The following is a 27,401-nucleotide window of genomic DNA, read 5'->3' on the forward strand; positions in this document are numbered from 1 at the left end:
TCCCATCTTTCAGATAGCACACGAATCCCATGGCAGAAGGACTGGCCATCTTTTGTGGGGATCCATGAATCGATTCAATTTTGCACTTTTTCATATGATCGGAAGTGCTGGTCAGCCACACTGTATTCCACTGATCGAAAAAGGTGGTAGTCAGAGAGAGCAACGTATAGAGAATATGGCAGGAGAGGTAGGACTTCTCATTTCAACGTTTCCATGTATATTTTGACAAGTTTTGTGACATGAGGTCGAGCACTGACCTGCTGCAAAATTACCTTTAGGTGTCTATCTCTGTTTTGTGGCCGTTTGTGTTTTGGTGCTGGGCTCGAACGCATTCATTGCTTTCGATTATGATGTCCTGTGACTGTCTTCATCTATTTCAGTAGCTACGAAAATGTTCTGTCTTCCACTGCCATGCTGGTATTTGGCATCAAAATCACCGTTGTTAAGGTGTTGAAAACATCCTCTGCATGTTCTTCCACTAATAGTTCCCTCACCATTCGTCTTACCCAGCATTTTAAGAGCCACAGCCGCAGATTTCTTCATGTTAAAGCAGAAAATTAAAATTTCCCGCAAATGGTGAGAAACGGGAACGTAAGTTGACGTACTTAATCAAGAATAACCTTATGATGCAATCACAAATTGACTAATATTTTTATGGCATTATGTTTACAGATGCCTAAGCTTAGTGTATTACACCTATGCCCAACCGCCCGAACCCCACTTGCTGCTGCTGCCGTCTATTGTAAAACAGCGGAAGCAAAGTTGTAGACCTAATATTATTGTTAATATGTTAAGTGGTCAATTATATTAATTGAAGTTTATTCTCTGTATAAAACTTCAGCCACCAATTTTAATTAGAATTGTAAACTTCTTTCTTGATGGCAACTACAACAGTAACAATTTTGCACCGTCAAACAGTGCTTTGTATTTAAGGTTGTGTGTGGATTGTCAGGTCATTATCACCTTGAGCTAGCTGTGGTTTATAAATTTATCAAGTTAAATTTCATGTCATTGGAGATTGTTTAATGAACTATTGCTTTAACAGCAACTGCAGTTGTCATACTATGATTTGTAACATCTCTTCCTGCATTTGGCACTACCCAGTGCTTGGCTGTTGGTTTTAGTATTTTAGTGACCTATATATTAATACTGGGTCTGTGTGTTCTGGAAGCCATTATTGATGTGCACAGGCCCTCCTGCCTGTTGTTGTCACTTGAGCTCTCGAGCACAGAATTCTGACATGAAGCTGACGTGGACACCAAATGTCGAGAATGTGCTGATTACTGAGTAGATCTTTCAGAATATCATAACATCATATTGCCAAATATTGTTCATGATAGTTAATTAACGTCTTTATGAAATCTTGCTATTTGAGTTTTTTTGAAACCTAAAAGCTTTTACAAATCATTATTTTTCATATTTACAAAGCGTGATAATTGACTTAATTTCACAACTTCTGAGCTCAGATCTGCAGTTATGTTACACTCGTGTAAAGCAATTTTTTTGTTAATTTAAAGTTGGGGCAATAAGGCTGTTTTTCTTTTAATTTCTTTTGAATTATTCTCATTTCTTTTATGTAACTGAATAATTGGTGTAGATCACCATAATTTGCAAATGCTAATTAATCATTGTGTTGTTACCAGGGCTCTGTTTTAATTAATGTGGTGAAAATAAATTTTTGTATCCCGAAACGGGGTCGGCATTCCACTACAGCAGCCCATGTGCGGTGCTTACTAATCCTATACCTTACCAATTGGTGATGTTAACATAACAACTCTGATGCAAATAGCAGCTGATTTCTTAAGGGTCTTTGTAAAATTTCCTTTTGTGCTAATCTTTTAACTGGCCCCTCCATGCCATCACACTCATTTTTTTCCATGGCTTGTTGCAAAGTGTGCATTCATTTTTTTCCATGCCTAGTTGCAAAGTGTGATCATTCAACACATATATTAAAAGCATTTTGATGAAGATACAAGTTTGTAAAATTACTTTTATTGGTCAATACAGTCATCACAACAACGGTGCATTACCTTTTTTAGCATTTGAATGTGTTTCTTTGATGAGTTTAGGCACAGTTTCTTGCATTTTGTGCACCATGCAGACACCTTGTTTGATGTCATCAGGTGTAATGCAAAGACATTTAACAAATGATAGTCTCCTCAGGTTTCCTGCCGGATGCTAAAATCAACATGATTTGATACTTCGGTTATCCATCTGTTCACCATCTTCCGGAGAATGCTGCTGCTGCTGCTGCTGCTGCTGCTGCTGCTGCTGAGTCCCACTGAAAACGAATGCCCAGGGTGCAAATTTTTATCCAAACAGGCCTCCATACGATACACAGCGAATGCGCAGACCACCACAGATGCTTTGTGTGTGTGTGTGTGTGTGTGTGTGTGTGTGTGTGTGTTTGGGGGTTTACAGGTGCTCAACAGCAAGGTTACCAGTACCCTCACAAATATTTTAAAAAAATGAATTTGAATAAAAGGGGCTAAAAATGGTGTCACACCAGAAGGAGTAAATCTACTAAATGACACTCACTCACACATCACCTGCATTGACCCACACCATCACTCCATCTCACTCGCCATAAAGCAAAGGAGAAACAGTGAAAGGTGCTATATCTGGGATTACGGGCAGCAACAATATATCACACTCTATGAGTACTTTCAAACACTTGGGATGGCCGCACCAACGAACACTGTATTTTGTTGTGGGATAGTACAGGGTGCCAACCCAAGTGTTTGAAAGTAGTCTTCGAGTGTGACACATTGGTGTTCAACTAAGGATGGTGTTACCAGAACAGTCTTGGAGAGTAGCAACTGCCGTGGGTGGGGCATGCACCCTGTATGTATGGAGGCCTATATGGAATGATGATCTGCAAGCTTGGCATTAGTCTTCAGTACAATTTAGAAGCAGCAGCAGCATCTTCTGAAAATAGCGGTCTGATGGATTGCGAAAATACTGAATTGTGTTGACTTTAGGATCCGGCAGAAAACCTGAGGAGACTATCAAGAATTATTATGCCAAGAAAGACTACAATGTCACATATTTAACAAATCTTTCACATTCAGTATTTTTTAGATTAATTGTAATATGATCTACAGTACAAGAGTGTCCAATGTTGTCATTATCCTGGTTAGTAAAAAAGTAATTTTTTTCTACATCCACTAATGCTGTGGCAACATTTACATCAGATAACTGTTTAAGTGTCTTTGATGATTTTGATTGGTAGAATGCAGCGTAAAAATGTGGGACAAGCTTTCCCAATTTAGATGAAAGATTCCAAATATAAAGTCCACAATGTTTGCAGTGCATATGATCATTCATGTTATGCCAGTTAAAATTTATTAAGGAAAATAAATGGTCTCATTTCCATTACAGTTTTTCAAAATTTTCTTTTAAAAATTTAGTAGTTTTTCTTTTGGAGGGCATTCAATAACAGCACCATAACATACAAGTTTTCATATACTATTATATTTGTGATATCTTTACAGCTCTCTTCAAATGGTACTGCATTCATCAGTAACATTATGTTCCAATGAATGACACAGACACATACTGAGAGAGAACCACTAGCACCTGCTAAAACACACGCTTCAGGGCAAGCAGAACTCAGTGTAGAAAAACTTACTTTACTGGCGGAGGTCCCTGCAGGAGGGCTCAAATTTGCTTTACCATGCCACTACTGCGAATAAAAAGTAAGGCACAATCAACAGAATGCCTGTCATCTGCTAAGACAACTGACAAATTAGACGGCAAACATAGACATAAATGTAAACAGTTAAAAAATGGGCACTAGATCAGAAAGTGGCACACTGTCAAGGGTTGAGGGCAGTAGGCACAGAGTTGGTCGTCACTTAATAAATTGCAGTGACTAAAACGACAGTGTCCTATATGTAGCTGGGCTAAAATGACCTCCTCACAATGTGAGGGCTGAGGGGAAGTCGACCACACTATTGGGAGGGATTCAACGTCCCAGAGTTTGTTCCCCTGGAGAGAAGACCATTGTGGACACCAAAGTGATACTACATGTCGACAGACAGCAACAGGAAACTCATCTGAGGGAACAGAATGACTAGCAGGCCCAAGGAAGAAAGCTGCGACTTTGCAGCAGCATCAGCATCAGCACCCTTGTTCCCTGGCATGCTGACGTGACCAGGAACAACACGTTGCCTCCTCCCCCCCCCCCCCCCCCCCCCCACACACACACACAGTAAGCTTGTGGAGATATTCTTGGATCTGTTGTACTAAAGGGTGCACTGAGGGATGTACTGGGTGGCCTGATAAAGGGCGTAGAGCTCCAAGGTAAAAAATCGAGCACTGGTCAAGAAACTGATACTGAAAAGGATCATCACCTAGCACAAAGGCACACCCAACACCTTGGTTGATCTTAGACCGTCGGTGTAGACAAAGACACTGTCCCCAAGCTGTGTGCAAAGTGCAAAAAACTCACTGCGATACACCAGGCCAGTAGTAGTATCCATAGGAAGCAAAAGGAGTCCGAAATGAATGCATACCTCAGCACAATGTCAAGGTGGTGAAGAGCTTGCACCCACGGAGAACATGGCAGGAAGCATAAAGCAAAGCTGCCGAAGCAGCATACAAAAGTGAACTCTGAGAGGTAACAGAGAAGATGGGCGCAGCCCATATCGGATGTCAAGGGAATCATCAAAAAAGGGAGCATAGGATGGGTGACGAGGCATAGAAGATAGACGGCACACATAACAACTGAGGAGAACATCGTGCTGATAGGAGCAGCAGCCTTAGCAAAAAGACTCTCGATGGAGCTAATACAAAAGGCCTCCCTCAGTGGCTACACATATCCCACAACGGGGGATAATGTTAAGACGATTTAAGATAAACGGACATGTGGATGAAAATACAATACACCCATGATCCAGTTACAAACAGCCAAGGGACCAGTATAAAAGGAGAACGGTGGTCCGATCTGCTCCTCATGAGGTGCCACATAAACTAAGTAGAACATTGAGGAAGCGAATACAATGAGATGCCAGGTAAGACATGTGGGAAGACCAACAGAGTTTCCTATCAAACATGAGTCCCAAGAATTTCATTGTGTCAGCAAATAGAAGAAGAAATGGGCCGAGATGTATACATGGGGGAAGCAACTCCCAGTGCAACCAGAAGTTTATACAGACAGTTTTGTCAGTGGAAAAGCAGAAGCCATGGTTGATGCTCCACGGTTAAAGATAATCAAGACCTCGCTCTCAAGACGCCACTCAAGTGGACACATTCGTTGATGACTTTGCAATCTATTGCAGCTTCAATGAAAACAGAGCCTGAGATGCCTGGCAGGAGACAATCCATAACAGTGATAATGGCTATCGCAAATAAGATGATGCTGAGCACAGAACCCTTGAAGCCCCACTCATACATAATACGGAGGATATCCGTCCTCCAAATCAAAAAACACAGCCACAGGTTGGCACTTCTGCAAAAAATTGTTAACAATACGTGTTGACAGGATGATGACATGATCAACTGCAGAGCGGTGTCTAGAGAATCTACAGGGTGTTTCAAAAATGACCGGTATATTTGAAACGGCAATAAAAATTAAACGAGCAGCGATAGAAATACACCCGTTTGTTGCAATATGCTTGGGACAACAGTACATTTTCAGGCAGACAAACTTTCGAAATTACAGTAGTTACAATTTTCAACAACAGATGGCGCTGCGGTCTGGGAAACACTATAGTACGATATTTTCCACATATCCACCATGCGTAGCAATAATATGGCGTAGTCTCTGAATGAAATTACCCGAAACCTTTGACAACGGGTCTGGCGGAATGGCTTCACATGCAGATGAGATGTACTGCTTCAGCTGTTCAATTGTTTCTGGATTCTGGCAGTACACCTGGTCTTTCAAGTGTCCCCACAGAAAGAAGTCACAGGGGTTCATGTCTGGCGAATAGGGAGGCCAATCCACGCCGCCTCCTGTATGTTTCGGATAGCCCAAAGCAATCACACGATCATCGAAATATTCATTCAGGAAATTAAAGACATCGGCCGTGCGATGTGGCCGGGCACCATCTTGCATAAACCACGAGGTGTTCGCAGTGTCATCTAAGGCAGTTTGTACCGCCACAAATTCACGAAGAATGTCCAGATTGCGTGATGCAGTAATTGTTTCGGATCTGAAAAATGGTGCAATGATTCCTTTGGAAGAAATGGCGGCCCAGACCAGTACTTTTTGAGGATGCAGGGACGATGGGACTGCAACATGGGGCTTTTCGGTTCCCCATATGCGCCAGTTCTGTTTATTGACGAAGCCGTCCAGGTAAAAATAAGCTTCGTCAGTAAACCAAATGCTGCCCACATGCATATCGCCGTCATCAATCCTGTGCACTATATCGTTAGCGAATGTCTCTCGTGCAGCAATGGTAGCGGCGCTGAGGGGATGCCGCGTTTGAATTTTGTATGGATAGAGGTGTAAACTCTGGCGCATGAGACGATACGTGGACGTTGGCGTCATTTGGACCGCAGCTGCAACACGGCGAACGGAAACCCGAGGCCGCTGTTGGATCACCTGCTGCACTAGCTGCGCGTTGCCCTCTGTGGTTGCCGTATGCGGTCGCCCTACCTTTCCAGCACGTTCATCCGTCACGTTCCCAGTCCGTTGAAATTTTTCAAACAGATCCTTTATTGTATCGCTTTTCGGTCCTTTGGTTACATTAAACCTCTGTTGAAAACTTCGTCTTGTTGCAACAACACTGTGTTCTAGGTGGTGGAATTCCAACACCAGAAAAATCCTCTGTTCTAAGGAATAAACCATGTTGTCTACAGCACACTTGCACGTTGTGAACAGCACACGCTTACAGCAGAAAGACGACGTACAGAATGGCGCACCCACAGACTGCGTTGTCTTCTATATCTTTCACATCACTTGCAGCGCCATCTGTTGTTGAAAATTGTAACTACTGTAATTTCGAACGTTTGTCCGCCTGAAAATGTACTGTTGTCCCAAGCATATTGCAAAAAACGGTGTATTTATATCGCTGCTCGTTTAGTTTTTATTGCAGTTTCAAATATACCGGTCATTTTTGAAACACCCTGTACATTGGGTATTGGTGAGGAGATTCCAAGACTCGAGCCACCACACCAGTTAACCATTAATCATACATTCCAATATCTTTCAGGCGCCACTGGTGAGGGAAATTGGGCAGTAGCTGGAAGGTAGGTGTTTGTCCTTACCAGGCTTAGGTATGGGAATGACGATGGCCTGTGGCCAGCGACTAGGAAATGTGTCACCTTTCCAAATATGGTTATATGTATGGTGGAGAAAGCGTTGGCCCTTGGGAGATAGGTGTTCCAATATCAGAACATCACCTGCTCCAGGAGTGGATGACCAGGATGAAGAGAGTGCATGTTTAAGCTCCCTGATAGTGAACGCAGAATTGTAACATTCACGGTTCTGGGAGGAGAGACATATTGTCCTTGCCTCTGCCACCTGTTTCAGAGGGAGGATGGTAGTGGGAGCAAGTCGAAATGTCTGCAAAACATTGCTTAAAGTGTTGGAGATACCAAGAGGATCTACAGTGACATTGTTCACTATGGTCAGACGAATAACTGGGAAATTAACCACAGTTCTTGAAAGCCAACAGAGGTTACCCGAAACAACAGAAGAGTGATATAAGTGTTAGAAGAGCTGTGAAAAGAAAGCCTACTAGCTTTCTTCTATCCCTGAAAATGTGGCGACGCCTTGCAAGTATCTGTTTATAATGGATGCAGTTTGCAATCATGGGATTGCACTTAAAAACATGAAGAGCTCATCTCCGTGCGCAGACTGCATCACGGCTTACCTCGGTCCACCAGTGGATTAGGCATGTCGTGCAAGGAAGACGTGCAAGGTACGGAACATTCCGCAACAGTAAGGACAGCATCTGTAAGGTGCTCTACCTCGTCGTCAATGCAGGGAAAATGGTGTTCATTGAAAATGGCCAGTGATGAGTACAGCTGCCAATCAGTTTTGGCAAGCTGCCAGTTGGCTGGACACACATATGGGATAGGCATTAGCAAATGAATGACACACAGGAAATGGTCACTCGAGTATGTGTTGGAAAGAATGGACCACTCGAGATGACAAGCAAGCTGAGCAGTACCGATCGAAAGACCCAAGTGGGAAAAGGAGTGCATGGAATCAGAAAGAAATGTGGGTGTACCTGTGTTCAAACAGATTAGATTGAGCTGGCTGAAGATATCTATAAGGAGAGTACCTCTTTGACGGGTGGCCCAGAAGGGGATGGTGGGCACTGAAGTCACCGAGCAGCAAAAAGGGAGGAGGAAATTGAGCAATAAGTTACAAAATATCTGTCCTGGTGACAGCAGAAGACGAGGGTGAGTAGGCATTGCAAAGAGAGAACTTGAAGGGAAATATGGACAGCAACGGCTCAAAGCTGGGTGCGCAAGGAAATGATGTGACTATATCTTCTCGAATGAGCAACATGACTCCCCATGAGCCAGAGGCCGTGCCTCAGAGGGGAAGGACAAAACGAACTGAAGTGTGGAAGGTGAAAGTGATAGTGTAGTTTTGTTTCCTGGAGGCAGAAAATAACTGGACAGTATGATAGTGGAGCTGTAATTCAACCCTACTGGAGCCGATGCCACAAATGTTCCATCGGAGAATAACCATATCCAATGATGGACAGAAGATAAGTCAAATAGGGAGGGTAGTCACTGTGGTGGCTTCCCAATGCCAGAATTCGAACAAACACTGCGACCAGGTTCAGAGGCTGGAGAATCCTGGACCATTAGTTCGACAGAGGTGTTGGTATTTGCCTTTGGCAGACTGGTTGTTGTTGGTGCATCCCAGTGAAACGGAGGACTGCTGGGTGAGTATATCGCATGGTGACACCACTGAAGAAGAACTCCGAGGTTGAGAAGGGGAACAGTGTTTGCCTGTTTTGACTGCTTAGAACCTTGGCGTTTGTCAGGTGCAGACCCACATGATGGCTGGCTAGATGTGAGCAGACAGTCATCAAGACAGTACATCTTTTTGGATTTCCATGCTTCTGTTTGTGAGGCATGCAATTTTGCAGGCTAAGGCAAAGGTTTGTTGGTGTGGTGTGGTGTGGTGTGCACCCGTAGCAGGGGGTGGTGAGAGTGTGACCTTGGAGCTGGACGATTTCACAGCCATGACACTGAACTGGAAGTTGCAAGTCTGCACTGCCATATCCTTCATAGGTCAGGGTGTAGTGAGACTGTAATATAATTGGCAGAGGGTGGTGTACAAGGTATGCGGCTAGCCAACATTTTCTGAGCAATGTGAGTGGGAACCTATTCCTTCATCCGAATCTCCTGAATGGCTCTCTCACTGAGGTAGATTGGACAATCATGGAGGAAGCAGCATGATCACCATTGCAGTTGATACAGTGAGGAGAAGAAGGGTGGTCACTCACCCTCACGAGCTTCCCTGCTGCAGGTTAGGCATTTGGCTGAATTTTTACAAGACTCACGTGTTTGGTAGTAGCACTGACATTTATAGCAACGCGTGGGATTCGGGATACATGGTTTAACAGTAATAGCTTAATTTTTGACAGAAGTACCACATGGTCAAATGTGAGGTATAGAGTGCAGGTTGGCAGTAATTCTTCATCAACCCTTCTTATGATGCAGTGAACTGCAGTCACTCCCTGGTCAGTGAGACAGACTGTTATTTCAGGCTCAGTCAAGACATCAAGCTGCAGCTGAATGTATATGAAACCATGGGAGGAATTTAGAGTGTGGTGGGCCTCTACTTTGACAGGATAGCTGTCGAGAAGAGTAGCATTAAGCAGTTTCTACACTTGAAAAGCTCTATCCATCTCCAAAGGCAAGGACCCATTAGACAACTGAGATGACAACTACACAGGATTGGTAACGACATCTACACCCTTCTGAATAAGAAATCGATTAACTGTTGTGAAACTGTGATCATCTTCAATGTGTGACACCATGAGGTATCGGCGTGCAGCTGAGAGAGGCACTGATTCTTTTAACACAACTCATTTATGTTTCTGAGATAAGCAACTCACCATGGGCACTCCTTCCTGCTGACACCCCCCTCCCCTTCAGGGGGCAGGGCCTCACCCGCTTTAGGTGATTGACCACACTTCCTTGACTCCAGACAGAGGGACCAGCTCAAGCAATCAATCCTTCCTGGGCCTGGCCTGTACCAGCTGGTATGTACGAGCCCTACCTGTCAACCTGGCGCTGGGAATTTACCTGTCAACCTGGTGCTGGGAATTACACGTTACCCAGTCACCTTTTAAGTATCAAACCTTGGGCCAGCCTTCATGAACGCACAGGAAGGAGGAAGGAAGAGGAGGAGGAAGAAGAAGAAGAAGAAGAAGAAAAGGCAAAAGAGGGACATCAAATACCTAAGCGGAGGAAGGGTAAGAAAAGGAAGGATGGGGAAAGGAAGATGGGTGGACAGGATGAATTCATACACAGTTTTACCAGGAACAACTTGGTCACCAAGGGAGGGGCAAAGAATAGCAAGATGACAGACATGCAATGCGGAAAGGGAAGTAGCACTGCAAAGGCGGGTGGAGTGGTGAGCCCCCTGGTGGAACTGTAGTTTCTGGTTATTCGCTTTTAAAATTTGAATAAATTTCATGTAAACTGCCTAAATTCAACAATTTTCTTTCAAATTGCTTTTTCCCTGTGATTTTGACATCTTTTCAGACCGTTCATCACAATGGTAAAAATTAATTACTAAATCAGCTGCTTTAGAATCAGTTTGTACCCTCTTTTCAGATTTGGTTCTGCTGAGAAATCTTTATCTTTAAAACAATTCCGTGCTTGCTGTGCCAAATTTTCACAAACTTTGAAACTATTTTGAATTTTGTACTGAGACTAGTTCAGTGTCACATACTGTCAGCAACTGAACCTGTCCCTTTATTGCACCTTGATGCGAATTGTCTCTTATGTAATCAATCAGCAAGGACATATCCCTTAAAGACTTGAAGATCTTAAATACACTAACCACTCTGTGGTACTTTTGGATAGTCAAATGGTTCAAATGGCTCTGAGCACTATGGGACTTAACTTCTGTGGTCATCAGTCCCCTAGAACTTATAGCTACCTAAATCTAACTAACCTAAAGACATCACACACATCCATGCCCGAGGCAGGATTCGAACCTGCGACCGTAGCGGTCACGCGGTTCCAGACTGTAGCGCCTAGAACGACACGGCCACACCGGCCGGCTTTTGGATAGTCATTGAACTGAACACAACAGAATATGATGTTATTGCACAATTGATGGATCCCTCTACATCATTCCATTTGTCCAAGAGAGTGTGTCACAAGACTAGTTGATAGTCTTCTGAACAAAATGTTATAAGTGTTCATAAACTCAGCCAAGCACAGACACAAAATATCAATTCTGGTGCACTTTTATCAAAACATTTATTTAAAACGAACCACAGAAACTTAAGTAGACATGCTAAATAGTTGCATTGAGTTGTAATATGACATGTATTTGAACGAGGGCAGATACAACTGCTATGGAAGTCCAAGCTCAAGCAGCAAATAAAGCGTCGCACTGCATCTTTTTTCATTTTGTTCGTTGTTGATCGTTGTCTTTGGTCGTTGCGGACGTTACATGACATCCATTCAAGTTCGTTTATTGATCCTTCCACTCAGTGTTTTTATTACAGAGGCCAACCAGCTCTCTGACCGAACATGCTGAGCTACCGTGTCGGCTGCATCAGAGAGAGAATAATCACAGCACTGCTGGTGAACATTGTGTGAACTCGTTTGATAACTACAAAGAATAAATCACCTGACAGCTAGATGATGTATGCCACTACACCAGCCCCCTCGGAGAAAATGGAGGGTTATTCATGAATTGCAACAGGAAGCATATGCACCGTCCAGAATGAACTCAGTGCTCTAGTTGAGTTTCATCTTCCAGTGGAGGTTGCTGTACTCGATGGGCAGACTATGGCTGGTTACAATGTGCAAGTGTTTGTAGTAATTCTGGAAACAAAAAGGCTGGCTTAACCTGGTCAACTGAAACAGTACAGGGTTTGCTGTTATTCAAAATCTCAATGATTCTTTCACCTCTGCCAACGACACACTGAGGGCCCATGTAGCATAATGTCTGCACGATTGTAACTCATGGAGCACATTGCTGTGTGAAGTTCCAGGCTTGATAAGCCTGGTTTTGAGTCATCTGTTCCTTCAGGGAGGAAATACAATCTGTTTGATTGGTGTCATCCATCTCAACTGCACTTGGATCAATAAACCTGTCAAGCAGTCACAGTGTTTCACTATAAATGAGATCAGCCAATGAACAGTAGAGGTCGGGTTTGTAAGTGCTTTGCAGACCAAGCAAGACCAATGGTAAAGCTGTTGTCCAATTTGAATCAAGTGACGTGAGTGTGACTTCTAATGAACAGCACCAGCGTTCTATCATGCCATCACTAATCGGGTGATAGCTTATGGTCTTCTGCTGTATGGTACCACAGCATTTGCTCAGCTGGGCAAATTGTTCAGCCATGGTCTGTTGTGATATGTAGTGGACAAACAAAGAGTGAAATCCAGTGTGAAACAAAGGTGGAGAACAGTGTTTCTACTGAAATATTGTCAAACGATATGGCTCCAGGCCAGGGTGTAATATAGTCAGTTGCTGTTAACAGGTATCATTTACCATTCAATGAAGGCAGTGGTCCTACTATTTCAATGTGAAAATGTGTATATTTTGTGTTGTGTCAAAGAGATTTCCCATAGGTGTATTTATGTGGTGAGGCACATTACTACGTTGATACTGAACACATGCATGAGCTCAAGCGTGACAGTTGAACTGAAGATCTGATGCCAGGGTTGCATAACTTGTGAAGGCTCTCAAAAACCTGTCTGCAGAATGAGGAACGTAGGATCAGATGAGATCTCTTGTCAGAGACTTCACAGTAAAGCTCTACGTTTGTGGCAGGAAAAATGAACAGTTTCAGCTGAAGGCTGGAGGAAGCATCTGTCAGAATGTCCTGATGCTCATACTCCGACTCTTGTGCTTTGTCGAGTTGAGCAAAATCTATCACATTCATTATGTTATTTATGTGGGATATGTCTTCTATGTTATCAATTCCTCACATGTGGCATACACCAGTGCTGAATAATGAAGCAATAAATTCCATCTGATTATGTTGTTGTTGTGAGCATTTATTGTATTCTGTCTGAAAGCACAGATGACTGGTTTGAGGTCAGCAAAAATTGTAAACACCCTTGCCTCCAACCGTGAGCAAAAGTGAAACTTCCTGGCAGATTGAAACTGTAAAGTTTGGAAGGTAGGAGACGAGATACTGGCAGAAGTAAAGCTGTGAGTACCGGGCGTGAGTCGTGCTTCGGTAGCTCAGATGGTAGAGCACTTGCCCGCGAAAGGCAAAGGTCCCGAGTTCGAGTCTCGGTCGGGCACACAGTTTTAATCTGCCAGGAAGTTTCATATCAGCGCACACTCTGCTGCAGAGAGAAAATCTCATTCTGGTGAGCAAAAGTATTTGATAGCTTCATATACAGCAAGAAGTTTACAATCAAATGCCCTCCATTTCTGTTGTGATGGAGAAAGCTTGTGTTAATAAAACACCAGTGGCTGGTATGCACCAATTACATGCTGTTGCAATGTTGCACCGATTGTGGTTTGGCTTGCATCCATTATCAGCACAAGGGGTGCTTCTAACACGGGATGTGCTGCATTTGCTATACTTTGTTCAGCTGCTTCAAAATCAGAGCTCATAGCTTCCGTCCACTGGGTTTGCATTTTCCCCGTGGTTTTAGGACCAGATAATACTGCAGTTAATGGTTCCTTTTGCGGCTTCTCACAGTGAAATCCTCAATACTGTTTATAGCTTTCCAGGAAGTGGAAATGACGCTGCTGGAGAGATAAGATGGCCTAAAAAGATAATTTCACATTGGCCAAAAACACACTTGGAAGATTTAATTCAACCCCATACTGGTCCATATGTTTAAAGATTTTGGCAGGTGTTGTTGGTGTTGCTCTGCCATGGCAGAAAAGACAACAATGTCATAGACACTGTTGAATAAGCATCTGCAGCTGATTTCGTAGTACATCTGCAGCCAACAACTTGACCATAGAGACACACAGCATGCAACACACAGATTTGGGTTTAGGATTATGCTGCACTTTTACTTGCAACTTGATCATAGCAGATGTGACTGAACCCATTATCAGGCACTAAGCCTACAAATCTCTGCCAGGTCTTGGCAGGACTGCTTAAGCTGAATGTCATGAACTGACTCTTGAAGAGGTCAAATGGGGTTATTATAGCTGTCTTCAGTATGTCCACATAAGCCATAGGAATTTGTGTGTGTGTGTGGGCCTTGATACAGTCTAGCACAGTAATTTTAGTTGCACCATGTGAGGCACAATTATGGTCTATCATCAGTGGTCCTGGATAATGATCTGGTATCATTCTAGCATTAAGGGTGTGGTAATCTCCATATGGATGCCATGCTTCGTGGGCCCTAACTGTACAGGCAACGACCGTGGATTACTAGAAAATCGAATGATGCCTTCCTTCAGCAGAAAATTGAATTCTGCCTTGGCAATAACAACAGTCCAAGGTAAGGCATCTCAGCCTACAGGATATTGGTGCACCCACAGCAGTCTAAATGTAGTACACACTGCTGTGGCCTACCTCTTTTGGAGCGTCTGGAGGTTATGTAATACCTGGCAGCTGCCCCAGCAGGTCAATCTATCTGCTACCTGCCAAGTGAATAAGCTTGGTGCTGTGCTTCACTGCACTGTGTCAAAACCCAGAAACAGCTAGGCCAGTGATGCTATGGATGAGACATGAATTGGTAATGTCCAGCTGCAGACAGTATTGCGCCAGAAGTCAGCCCTGATGATGGGTTCAGTCACATCTGGTATGATCAAGTTGTAAGTAAAAGTGCAGCATAATCCTAAACCCAAATCTGTGTGTTGCATGCTGTGTGTCTCTATGGTCAAGTTGTTGGCCGCAGATGTACTACGAAATCAGCTGCAGATGCTTATTCAACAGTGTCTATGGGTATATACATAAATCATATCCTGTGAGCACCACATACTACTGTCCTGTCTTCTGATCTTTTATGAACAGATGCAGGGATGGGAACTGGCAATCGGGTGCACCTACATCAGATTGTCATTGCTATTTGGGAAGGTGTGAGTTGAAGTGCATTTACACACCTAATAAAACTTCGGAAGACAGTAACATATGTCAAATGACCTCTGTGCTGTGCCACACTCTGCTAAGAAGTTTGTGGAGGAACGACTTCTCTACCTTCTATGAAAGCATCCTCTAGCATTCCGGCTAGAGAATAGCTTGCTGGTTTGTTTGTTCAGGGCGTCAACCTTTTTCGCAAGCTAGTCATAAGGCGCACACATCATTGTAGCTGTCGATACGCTGTCGCTGTTGCCCACCACCGCAGCTATATTGAATGGGGATGGCACAATTGCATCCTGAATTCTATCAGCCAGACCCACTATAGCACCTAGTGGCATCTCTGTCTGGGATGTTATAAGAACCTTACTTGAGCCAGCAGCCGAGCCAGCAGCCGGCAGCTCCACAAATGCACAGCAGTGCATTCAGTACCATACTCACATTGAACCTCCCATGCAGATGTCAGAGATACTGAGACGGTTTTCTGTCTCCGATGTCTTCCTGAGTAAGTAATTGCATCTCACACTGCTCCTAAGAGTTGGACACCTTATGCATCAACTCTGCCTCAAGCTGCTGCAAGTGGTGTAGTTATTATATCATGGACTTCTGCAGCGACGATCTTGTTCGCTAACCACTAGAGCAAATTTTGTGGAGTCTGTTGTTACTACAGCGCAGAGAAAATTTTCCTTGACTTGAGCAAATGTAGGGCGGGACTGTGTGGCCAAAATGGGAGTAGCCACACTGCAAATTGTGATATGGTGGGTATTTCCATAATCTCAGAAAATTTTGAATCTTGAGGAGTCAGTCTTAATTCTTCTGGTAACTCAGGCTTATTCACACTGACTACATCACATTGGCATCACCGCTGTCTGAGCCAAATGTTATAAGTGTTCATAAACTTAGCCAGGCACAGACATGAAATATCAGTTCCAGTGTACTTTGATCAAATCATTTAAGTAGAGCAAACCACAGAAACTTTTACACAGTCACTAAATAGTCACGTTGAGCTGTAATCCGAATGTGATTTGGAATAAGGGCAGATACCACTATTACAGAAACTCACGATCGAACAGTAACTAACTGCAGTTCTACATCAGAAAATCAATAGTCGTAAGGCATTGTATTGCAGCAGAGAGAGAATAATCACAGCAATCCTGGTGGCTGGTGTATGAACTCGTTTGACAGCTACGAAGAACAAATCAGCTGAAGCTTGTTGACGATGTGTGCTGATGTATGCTGCTACAAGAGGATATTTGGCCTGTTCCCATTCTTCAGGTGTTTGCTGTTGTTGAAACAACTGGAAGAATTTAATTTTCAGATGAGTGTATGTGCTCTACTCAGAAAAAGTTACTCTTGTCAATTATGTCGTTCTATGTACTGCTATTTAAAAAGACATTAATTTGACCTTTAATAAGTTTAATAACTTAAAATTTCAGTTACCAGTACGTCATAAGTATATTATCGAGATCCTTGAAATTTCAATGGTTTATTTTATGTCCTTAGAAAAAAATTAAAAACTATTGTGTGTTACAAAAACAAAAAACAACAAAGGAACAAAAACTTCATTAATTACAATACTTTTCTCAAGTGAGAGCCTGTGTTTTGAGGATTATTTTGAAATAATAATAATAATAATAATAATAATAATAATCAGGGTTATACCTTTCTCTTTATGTGATATTTGATGTAATGGTCAATCCTGTGTTTTGCAAAATAAAATACAAAAGTGAAAGTATGCTCTCCTCAGTGGACACCGCCTTACAGTAGCACTGTCCGTGCAGGTGAGGGGGTTTGCGTGCTCTGGATCCTGAGGGCTATGCCGGCGGTAGCTTAGCTACCAGCAGGGTCACCCATGCCGGATTGGCCGAGGGAGAGGAGTCAGACAAAGTGTGTCCCACTGGGCCTTTTCACCTATCTCAAGCCTGTCCTTACCCTGTCCTTGTCCTGTCACCTCAAATCATAACAAAGCATAAGGGGGTACTCTTAGGCGTAGGGAAGCCAGCCGTGCTAGGGGAGTAAACCCTTAAAAGAAAATCGGGCAAGTCTGGAGGCTCTTAGGTGGCAGCCCCACCACCAGACTAGGGAGCTGTAGGCCAATCACCAGCACTCCCAAAAACAAGGATGACGATTTTTGGTATGAAAAGGACAATGAAAATAAGTTTCTGGAATATTAGAACATTGAGAGAAGCCAGCAGACTGAAACAGGTTACAAAGGAGGTGATGAGTTACAGGCTGGATTCTCGGACTTAGTGAGGTGAGATGGCTAGATTTTGGAGAAATCCAAACACAATATGGATACACCTTTTTATACTCTGGACCCGCTGGAGAGGATGCAGAAATGGAGTTGGACTTTAGTTAACCAAAGGACCGAAAAAGAGCCTTATGGAATGGAAACCGGTTTCAGAAAGACTACTGACAGCACATTTTAAGACAAACATTAAGAATGTCACTGTCATCCAATGCAATGCTCCTACAGAATCCTCAGATACTGAAAAGAAAAAGAACATTTTACCTCTCCTTAAGTGACACCATTAAAAGTACCAGCAAGAAAGACATCTTGATTATTATGGGAGACCTAAATGCAAAAGTAGGAAAGAACAATGAATGCCTAGAGCATGTAAAGGGAGTCCATGGTATCGGAGAAATGAATGAAAATGGGGATATGTTTAGAAATTTCTTTGCCAGTCACAATTTGGTGATTGGAGGTACATTATCCCCACACAAGAATTGCCATAAGGTTACATGGATATCCCCTGATCACAGAATGGAAAACCAAATTGATGACATAGCGCTAAGCAAAAAATTTAGAAGGTCGCTGATGAATGTAAGAAATAAACGTGGGGCTGATGTTGGCAGTGATCACCACCTCATTGTTGCAAATTTCAGACTAAAAATAATGGCTACAAATAGAAAGTTCGAACAACGAAACAAAAAATAAGCTGTGGGAAAACTTACAGTAACAGCAAACAAGAAGGTTTCTGTATTGAGCTAAGGAACCGCTACAAGACACTCCAAGAAGCACAGGAAAATTATGAAAATAGTGTTGATGATACATGGACTCCGATTAAGGACGTCTACTGCAATGTGAGCAAACAGGTGCTTGGTGTTAAAAACCATCTGAAAAAGATTGGATGTCTAAGCGTACATGAAATTTGATCAGCTGTAGGAAGGAGATTAAGGCAAAATTAAATATGAGTAAAACAAGACAGCAGAAAACTCGAATGCAAACTGAGTATGCAGCTACTGACTCTCAAATAAAGAGGAGTGTGAGGAATGATAAGAGAAAGTGGATGGATGAGCAACTCTAAGAGCAGAGACAGCCGCAGCAAGGGATGATGCAAAAGAACTGTACCGCATCACTAGAATGTTGTCCAAAAAATGTTTCAACAAGAACAGACCTGTGAATAGCAAGGAGGGTCGACTGTTGATGACAGAAGAAGACAATCTTAGAAGGTGGAGAGAAAATCTTTCTGAAGTCTTAAACAGAGAGCAACCTGATGAGAGGGAGAGGCAATGGAATTTTCCAGATGCCAGTGACAGAATCAACGTAAACACACCAACTAAGACTGAAATTAAAATAGCTCTCAAAATAAGCAGGCATTGACACCACTGTAAATCTACTGCATCCATTGTTTGAGACAGTATGGTCAGAAAAGAAAATATCAAAGGATTGGAAAGATGGGCTGATTATTAAGTTGCCAAAGAAAGGGGATATTAACAACTGTAATAACCAGCGCGGCATCACCCTCCTACTTGTACCAAGTAAAGTACTCTGTAGATTGATGCTAAATCATATCAAGGACTCAGTCAAGACTCGACTGACAAGGTGTATACATGGAGAAGGAAAAAAATTTCCCGGTCGAAAATACACTTTCTCCCAAGTGAAAATACATTTTTTTCCGTGTTAAGTGACAGTATACTTTTCCTCGGCACTGTAAAACTTATCAGTCCTTTGATGGTTTATGGTTGTATACACCGGCACTTTAGAAAATGAAACTCAGGGGGAAAAACACATTTTGGAATGATCTTTAATGTGCAGGAACGTGTACGCTACATGTTTTTGTGTTACGAAGGTATAAATTCGAATTCCACCGAACACCGCATGTTACTTTCCGAAGCATTGAAATCGAGATTGCGACGTCCTTTTGTAAGCCAGGCACAGCTCATGTCATGTGATCTCGCCCAGCTTATGACAGCATAAGACACGTGATGTAGTCACCCAATAGCAAGATCACTCTTAAGTAGCGCGAACACAAATAAGAAAAGTTAATGCTTTAAATTAATATACATATTGTTGCTACAAGAAAAGCAAAGCTTTCACATATAATATTGGTCTCTAAGATTAATAAGCTGCAACAGAAGTTAAGTTTCCACATATAATGTTGACCTTTTTTGTGCGTGTTACACTTTTAAGATACATCACATAACTGTGGCAGTAAAATTTTTAATAATGACATAAATGTCTGATATGGGTTCGAAATTCTTCTAGATGGTCGTTCCCAAAGAATTGATTTTTAAATGAGAGTCAAACGCTCTGTGATTTAAGAAATTCGTCGTTCATTCTCACACATATTTCATCTTGCATAAAAGGAAATTTACTTTGAAAATACAGCTTTTCAAACCACCATTCGCACTACTTTCCCGTGACCAGTTAGAAATAAGTTCGTTTCACCAGTTTCCAGAGAGCACCAGATAACAGGCGTCACTGCGCTTGCTCAGCTACGATGACGCAGGAAGCCCGTATTTTCGTACGTGTAAAACATTAAAAGATTTTGGATTAAAACGAATCTAATGTAAACAGCTCACACGTCGCGCTCATCGGAGGCAATTTGTTGTTAAGAAGCACTGCATAGTCTCCCTCAAGCCTTTGACATGCTTTGTTCTTGGCAGACGATTGTATGAGCACTGTGTTTTGTTGTTGTATATGGTGCATTTCCTTTGCGACTTAAGTTTTATTTCCGTTTTTTTCTCTCGTTCATGTTTTGTTGCTGCAGTATTATTCTGCAGAAGCGGGATACAGTAATATTCTTTGATATAGTATTGGTTCTTATCACTCAAAATCACAAAAATTTAACTGAAAACTAAAACAATGAAAAATTCCCAGAATTCTAAAAAATTCCTGGGTTTTTCCCACATCTCCCGGTTGTCCCGAGTCGTATACGCCCTGACTGAGAAAAGATCATGCTGGGTTTAGAGACCACAGAAATTGTGTCGATCTCATCAAAACACTGCGTATAATACTTGAACAGAGTGCAGAACACACTCTACATTTATTGGTTTTGAAAAGGCATTTGACTCTCTTAATAGGAGAGATAAGTGGCATACCTTGGAAGAATATAGAATACCATCAAATATAATATGTATGATGGATATGAATTTAGGGTGCTACACAATGGGAAACTTACTAAATCTATCCAAACAAATGCTGGGGTGGGGCAGGGATGAATTCGGTCACCTACCTTGTTCTTGTTGGCACTGGACAGCATAATGAAAAGAGTTGGTGGCAGGAGAAGAGGTATTCAGTGGGGAATGCAAGACAGGCTTGAAGACCTCGACTTTGCTGACAATATCTGTCAGCTCTTGCAAAGATTGTGTGGCATGGAAGAAAAGTCGGAAAAACTAAAAGAGGAAGCAGAAATTGCAGGACTTAAAATAAATGTTCAGAAAACTAAGGAAATGAGAACACAATCTGAAAACAAGCAAAGCTAACAGTGTATGGAAAGGAATTGGAACAAGTAGACTCCTTTGTATATCTAGGAAGCACCGTCTGTAAAGATGGAGGGGCCGAGGAGGATGTAAAGGGTCGGATACGGAAGGCAAATGGAGCCCCTGTACAACTGTACCCTACCTGGCGTAATAAGAACATCTCAAGATGAACCAAGCTGCGCTTGTTCAAAAGCAACGTAAAGTCAGTCCTCCTGTATAGTTGCGAAACATGGGAGGTAACAAACATGATTGTAAACCAGCTTCAAGTTTTCATAAACCAGTGTCTTCAGCAAATTATAAATGTGAGGTGGCCAGACGTTATATCAAATGATGAATTGTGGGAGATGACAATTCAGCGACCAATCCGTGCACAAATAAAGGAAAGAAAATGGAGGTGAATTGGTCACATTATATGCAAACAACAAGGAGCTGTTGAAAAGGCAGCAATGGATTGGAACCCACAAGGAACATGTAGACGTGGCTGTCCGAAAAGACATGGAAAAGAACAGTGGAAGAAGAAGTTCTGAAAGTTAGTAAAACATGGAGTGAAGTGAAATGTTTAGCTGCCAACAGAACAAGATGGAAGGTCTTTATTGCTGCCCTATGATCTGACAGGAACAACAGGAAATAAGTGAAATAAGTCAAGTAAGTCAAGTCAAAGTACGCAGTTTTTTTCTGTCTTGATGGCTTTAAGTAAAAGGCATGTGATTTTTTTCCCAACAGTACTTTACTATAGTGTGCACAATTTCCAGATTTTACACTCTTCAGATGATACATGAAAATGTGGGAATTTATTTTCAATATGTTAGCAAGTGTCATTTTTCGCCTTCACAATGTTAAAAACAACAAAATTATAAACTTCGTAGTGCAATAAAACATAGACAGAGATAGTTAATATGCTAAAATTTGGAATCATTATTTATCTCTATACAAAGAACCAATAAGTGAAGTTTTATCAAAATTTTTGACTGACTGGATGACTTGGCACAGGGTTAGCCGTGTTTACTTCACCCACTACACTCAAAATGAGCCATAGTGCCCAGACAATGACACCTCTGTGTGGTACAAAGAAAAATGCACATCCATAAGTTATGCTATTGGACTGAAGAACTTAATTTATTTTTACAACTAAGCTCAACTCAGCTCTCTGTACTAAATGATAAATGCTAATCTTCACTAATTTCAATATTTTCCATCCAAGATTGTAAAGTAATTCTAGATATTCATAGAAAACACATGAGAAGCAAATAACGAAACTTGTTCCAACTCATTTTTCAACGTTGGTGTGAGCCCTTATTTCCTATTTTAGCCTATGTCTGAGTAGCTTGTTAAAAATCTTTGCACTGCAACATAGGATTCCACTACAAACAACAGATGACCAAGATGCCAGGTGGCTAAGTATAGGAATTATGACAAAAGTTGTGTACACAATGATAAGTTCATCCTGGTAAATCATTCTGGATAGTCAATGTATGAAAATCTGTAGACTATATCACATTTTTCCATATTGTTACACAAATATGCCTCTCTTACTTTTTTTAAACAGTTGTTTAAATAAAATTCTTACCATATACATTTGAAAATATGGAACTGAACTCTCAAAATTTAGCTTTGCTTTTAAAGAGTATTTAACCATTCAAATCGTTGGCAAACTAAAAGTGGAGCCATAAAATATGAAAAATGTTTATAGTACAATCAAGAAGCCTCAAAAGGAAGGAAAAGAGGAGGGGCATTCAGAAAAGGGTAGAATTGAAGAGAGAATTAAGGAAGTACTAAGTTCTGTTTTAGAAGTAGCCTACTATTGAAGGCTACAAGCATTTCACTGATAAAATGTATGTGCTGCCTTTCAAAGTGTTGTAAGAGTTGAAAGACTGTTTCTCAATAGCTAACACAAATAGCTACAACCTACATTTTATAATGCAAACCACGATTAAAACTGCGAAGGTTTTCCCCCTGTCAGAATAATTTGTGCTAAATAAAATGTAAATTTCGTGTGACTAGGGCCTCCCGTCGGGTACACAGTTCGCCGGGTGCAAGTCTTCTGATTTGACGCCACGTCGGCAACTTGCGTGTCGGTGGGAATGAAATGACGATGATTAGGACAACACAACACCCAGTCCCTGAGCGGAGAAAATCTCCGACCCAGCCGGGAATCAAACCACGGCCCTTAGGATTGACAGTGTGTCATGCTGACCACTCAGCTACTGGGGGCGGACGTAATTTGTGCTGATACACAATTTTCAAACAAAAAGGGAGAGCATGTGTGCAATGAAATAATTTTATGACAATGTGCCTGACTCATCTACTGCACAGACTACAATATAAAGAACATGTTTGTCATACAGTAGGCTAACTTACATTCTAACAAGTGACAATAACTGTCTCCAGGAATAAACTTAATGAACTGAAGTGCTAACCTGTGCAGTGAGCATAAACAACAATGCATTTTCTGTAATGTGGATAACACATAGTAACCTTCCACAAATCCTAAGACGAAGGTTTTGATCCTGCCATACAACTGCTGAAAGACATCTATCATAACCGAGGAAACTGAATTACATAAAAAGTGCATCCAACAATGCCTTTACCCCAGCCCACCTGCACTTACCAAACAGCATAAAACGGTATACATAATCATCTTCTTTATTCCCGTGAATAAACTACATTTTCATGCTACATTACATTTATCGTTTTTCATGGATCCCAGCTATAATCCTTGTGAAGATATTCATCGATGGAGTAGAAGGAGTTGGCCAACAGAAAGTTCTTTAATTAACTCTGAAACCGATCCTTATCACTTACAAGACCTTTGATATGCTCTGGTAAGTTATTGAATATACAAGTATGCATGTATTTGACTCCTAATGTAAAGTTTTTTATGGTCCTTATAGAGAGTGTTTTTGGTTCTAGTATTATACTCATGTTTTGCACAATTTTGAGCAAAAAAGAGACATGTTGGAAATGACATTGAACATCAATGAGTATATGTACTGAGAAGTAGTAGTTAGAATACCAAGAACACTCAAAGACTGATTTAAAAATTTCTTAGTTTGTGCTTACTAAATCTCAGTTCTAGCTTCTTAGGTCTCAGATGAGTATTCGTTTCAGTTTACAAACCGAGACCTCTGTTCTTGGGTCTCAAATTTTTGTATTTTGTTTCCATTCTGTGCCTCCACCTCTTTTTACAGGCATTTGGGCAAATTCATTGAGCTCTTCACTTTATTGATAGATTCTTACAATATACTGTGTATTTGTAATAACAAGTACATAATGTTCCATTAATTTTTAAAAAAATGGTTATTAAAATGAAAGAGGGTAAAATATTTTGAAAACAAGTTCTGTTCAAAATAATTAATTTGTTTTAAGATTAGTAGGGTAGTTGGCAATAATATTTGTGGGTGTCTCAAAAATACTTGTGAATGCCACCACTGGGTTCTGTCTGCCCATGTGTGGTATCACTACCATAGTGGAGGTCGCAGGTTTGAATCCTGCACAGGTATGGATTTTAATAAGTGCCGTTACTAGGTCCTTGAACCAGCATCAAATTTCAATTCAATAAATTCAAATGTAGAAAAAAGTTACAATACAAACAACGCATAATGTGTGATGAGTAATTTCACAGTGATGAACAGATTTAAATTCAGGTATATTTCTGCATATCTGTGGAGGCTTTGATCAGTATCCACACTGAGCCTGAAAACAAAAACTCTGTGATTATTACACTGCCACAGCACATTTAGGAAGGTAGTCACATGAATCAAAAAGGACCAATACTCGTGTCAAGTATACAATTTTTGGGGCTGCTACGTCAACTGATAACATGTCTCTTGAGATTTATCTTACCATCATTTATTATTATGGTTGGATGGGTCAAAGACTGAAAAACAGCATGGAGTGGAAACCTCTGAGGAGAGGAGAGAAGAGGTAATCACCTACAAAAGCACCTCTTTTCGGTGTGTCAATCGCTGTTAATTATTTCAAGATTCTTAAGAAAACACTATCAGTTTCACTTTGGTATATAGGCCCTACTACATAAGTGTTATGTTCTAAAAAAATTGCTAGTATTTCTGCAAGACGATTTACTACTTAACTACTAATATGACGTCGACAAGGGCTGAAATTGGTAACCTTGAAATGATAAACGGTGACAGACACAGAATTTTTTTTCATATATTTTCCTTACAAATAACAATATAATGACGCTCTATGCTGACAAGTATGTGCAGTTTTGAAAAATCCTACTTTCAAATGCAAAGGCGGCTAAGTATGTACAGTAGACGATTATAATTACAAAGGAGGGGGAGTATGCTGCAATATTATTTGTTGTATATTCATTCCCTTCTCGGTTTTTCGCACCTCTACAACAGGGCACTTCAAACATATACATATCACTCTCAAGGGCGAAAGAAAAAGATTCTAGACTTAGGTTTAAACCTCGCACCTTGAGATTTATGGTCCAACACACTGAACACTTATTTCATATATGGAAGAAGTCAGAGCGTGCGTCTGCACACAATATTTTAATTACCCTTTCATCATTCATTCGCTTCTATGTTGGAACCACAATGTAAATCAATACTGACTTAAAAAATTACAGTTATTGATCATAATCATCATCATTTAAGACTGATTATGCCTTTCAGCGTTCAGTCTGGAGCATAGCCCCCTTATAAAATTCCTCCATGATCCCCTATTCAGTGCTAAAATTGGTGCCTCTTCTGATGTTAAACCTATTACTTCAAAATCATTCTTAAGCGAATCCAGGTACCTTCTCCTTGGTCTGCCCCGACTCCTCCTACCCTCTACTGCTGAACCCATGAGTCTCTTGGGTAACCTTGCTTCTCCCATGCGTGTAACATGACCCCACCATCTAAGCCTGTTCACCCTGACTGCTACATCTATAGAGTTCATTCCCAGTTTTTCTTTGATTTCCTCATTGTGGACACCCTCCTGCCATTGTTCCCATCTACAATAAATAATTTGTTTTTGATTACGGCATTATGAAGTAGCATAATACTTATATGAACGACAGTTCAATCGTAAAATTGGTAATGCATAACTGCAAATATTATTAAAAAGGTATCAAATACGTTGAAACAGCGTTCCCTTTGTATTTGGTTCATTTATATATTCAAACGTTGCTCAATGAAAATCTATTTTGTGCCTGCTGTCTAGTGCGAAAAACCATTTGAAAATATTATATTACCACTTCTTAACTGCATATTACGGGCAGTCTGAGTTTTTGTGACTAACTTAAAATCAAATTACCTGCGACGTCAGCAAATGACAACAAACTGCTATATATTATTACAACACATTCACCACACAGTGTCCATATCACAAAGTTCCGAAGTTAGTGAAACTACGCCTCCGCAACATTCAAAACACACAACTGCGACTCATCAAAGACTACCTCAGGAAAAATATTTCAATACCATTAATGAAATGATATCTAAACCACTAAGGTCAAAGGACTTTTAATTAAAAAAAAGCTACCGACCCTAAAAAATTACTTTCCATCTGTGTCAGTATTTTTCAGGATACATCTGTTTAGGGCTTCGTGCACCTGTTACGTTGATTTACCGCAAACAAAGAGCAGAACAAAATCTGTAAAATTTTATAAATATATTTCATACCGACACTACCAGGCAATTAGTTCAAACGAAGTGAGTGTCTGTTCGCATATAATTTAAAAGGTTCAAAAATATTTTACGACATTATAAGGTAAACTGGACATCGCTCAGAAACCGATTACAAATATTTAAGTAAAACGTTTCGCTTTAGAAACAAAAAAAGTGTTCTCCAGGACTGAAAATATAAATTTCGAATGTACATTTCCAATAACTCTCCAAAATAAAAAACTTCAAACATCAGTAAACACTTTTTGGGTTTGATTCTAGAAAACTTCGAATATCAACTACACATTTCTTTTGCTTTTCCGAGAAAATCAGCCGAAATGCCACAAGAAATAAACAGTACCCAACATACAACCACTACCCCTCTTCTCCGAGATTCAAGTAAGAGAGAACTAACTAAAAAAGAATAGATAACAGTAAGGTTAAAAACATGTAGTTATCTGTTTGTAAGAGATGCTGGAAGTGGTGGCCAGTGGCCATCCAGTATCATTGACGTCTTGTGATGACATAACCAGCAAACACACAGGAATTCTGCAGGCGTGATTTTGTTAATATCTCTATTAATCTTCCGTGTGAAAGGATCGTCACCATACACTTTACTTTTTCGTGTGCCCATTAACCAGAATCACACAATGTCAAGTCTCAGGACCTTGGGGGCCAGAGGACTCAAGTCACCCTTCAGGGAACATGTTGGTGATGTTGGCCATTCTTTAGTTTCACCATCTTGTCAGAATACTACATACAGTTTCTCTGTATATGTTACACTGAAAAGCCAAAGAAACTGGCACATCCGCCCAATATCCTGTAGGGCCCCCGCGAGTATGCAGAAGTGCTGTAACATGATGTGGTATGGTCTCGACTAATATCTGAAGAAGTGCTGGAGGGAACTGGTACC

The 27,401-nt window shown here is 41.2% G+C and overlaps 1 protein-coding gene across 2 annotated transcripts in view; it reads right to left on the bottom strand.

Annotated features, from left to right (window-relative positions):
- Positions 1-26,269, bottom strand: part of LOC126417381 (HMG box-containing protein 4) — a 42,629-nt gene extending 16,360 nt beyond the window's left edge. For both annotated transcript variants that reach the window (XM_050085114.1, XM_050085113.1), the window contains exon 1: positions 26,139-26,269. The gene's annotated coding sequence lies outside the window, so the exon portion shown is untranslated. The remainder of the gene's footprint in view (positions 1-26,138) is intronic.
- Between the last annotated feature and the right edge of the window lie 1,132 nt (positions 26,270-27,401).

The sequence above is a fragment of the Schistocerca serialis genome, chromosome 1, assembly GCF_023864345.2.
Source record: "Schistocerca serialis cubense isolate TAMUIC-IGC-003099 chromosome 1, iqSchSeri2.2, whole genome shotgun sequence".
Taxonomy (NCBI): Eukaryota; Metazoa; Arthropoda; class Insecta; order Orthoptera; family Acrididae; genus Schistocerca; species Schistocerca serialis.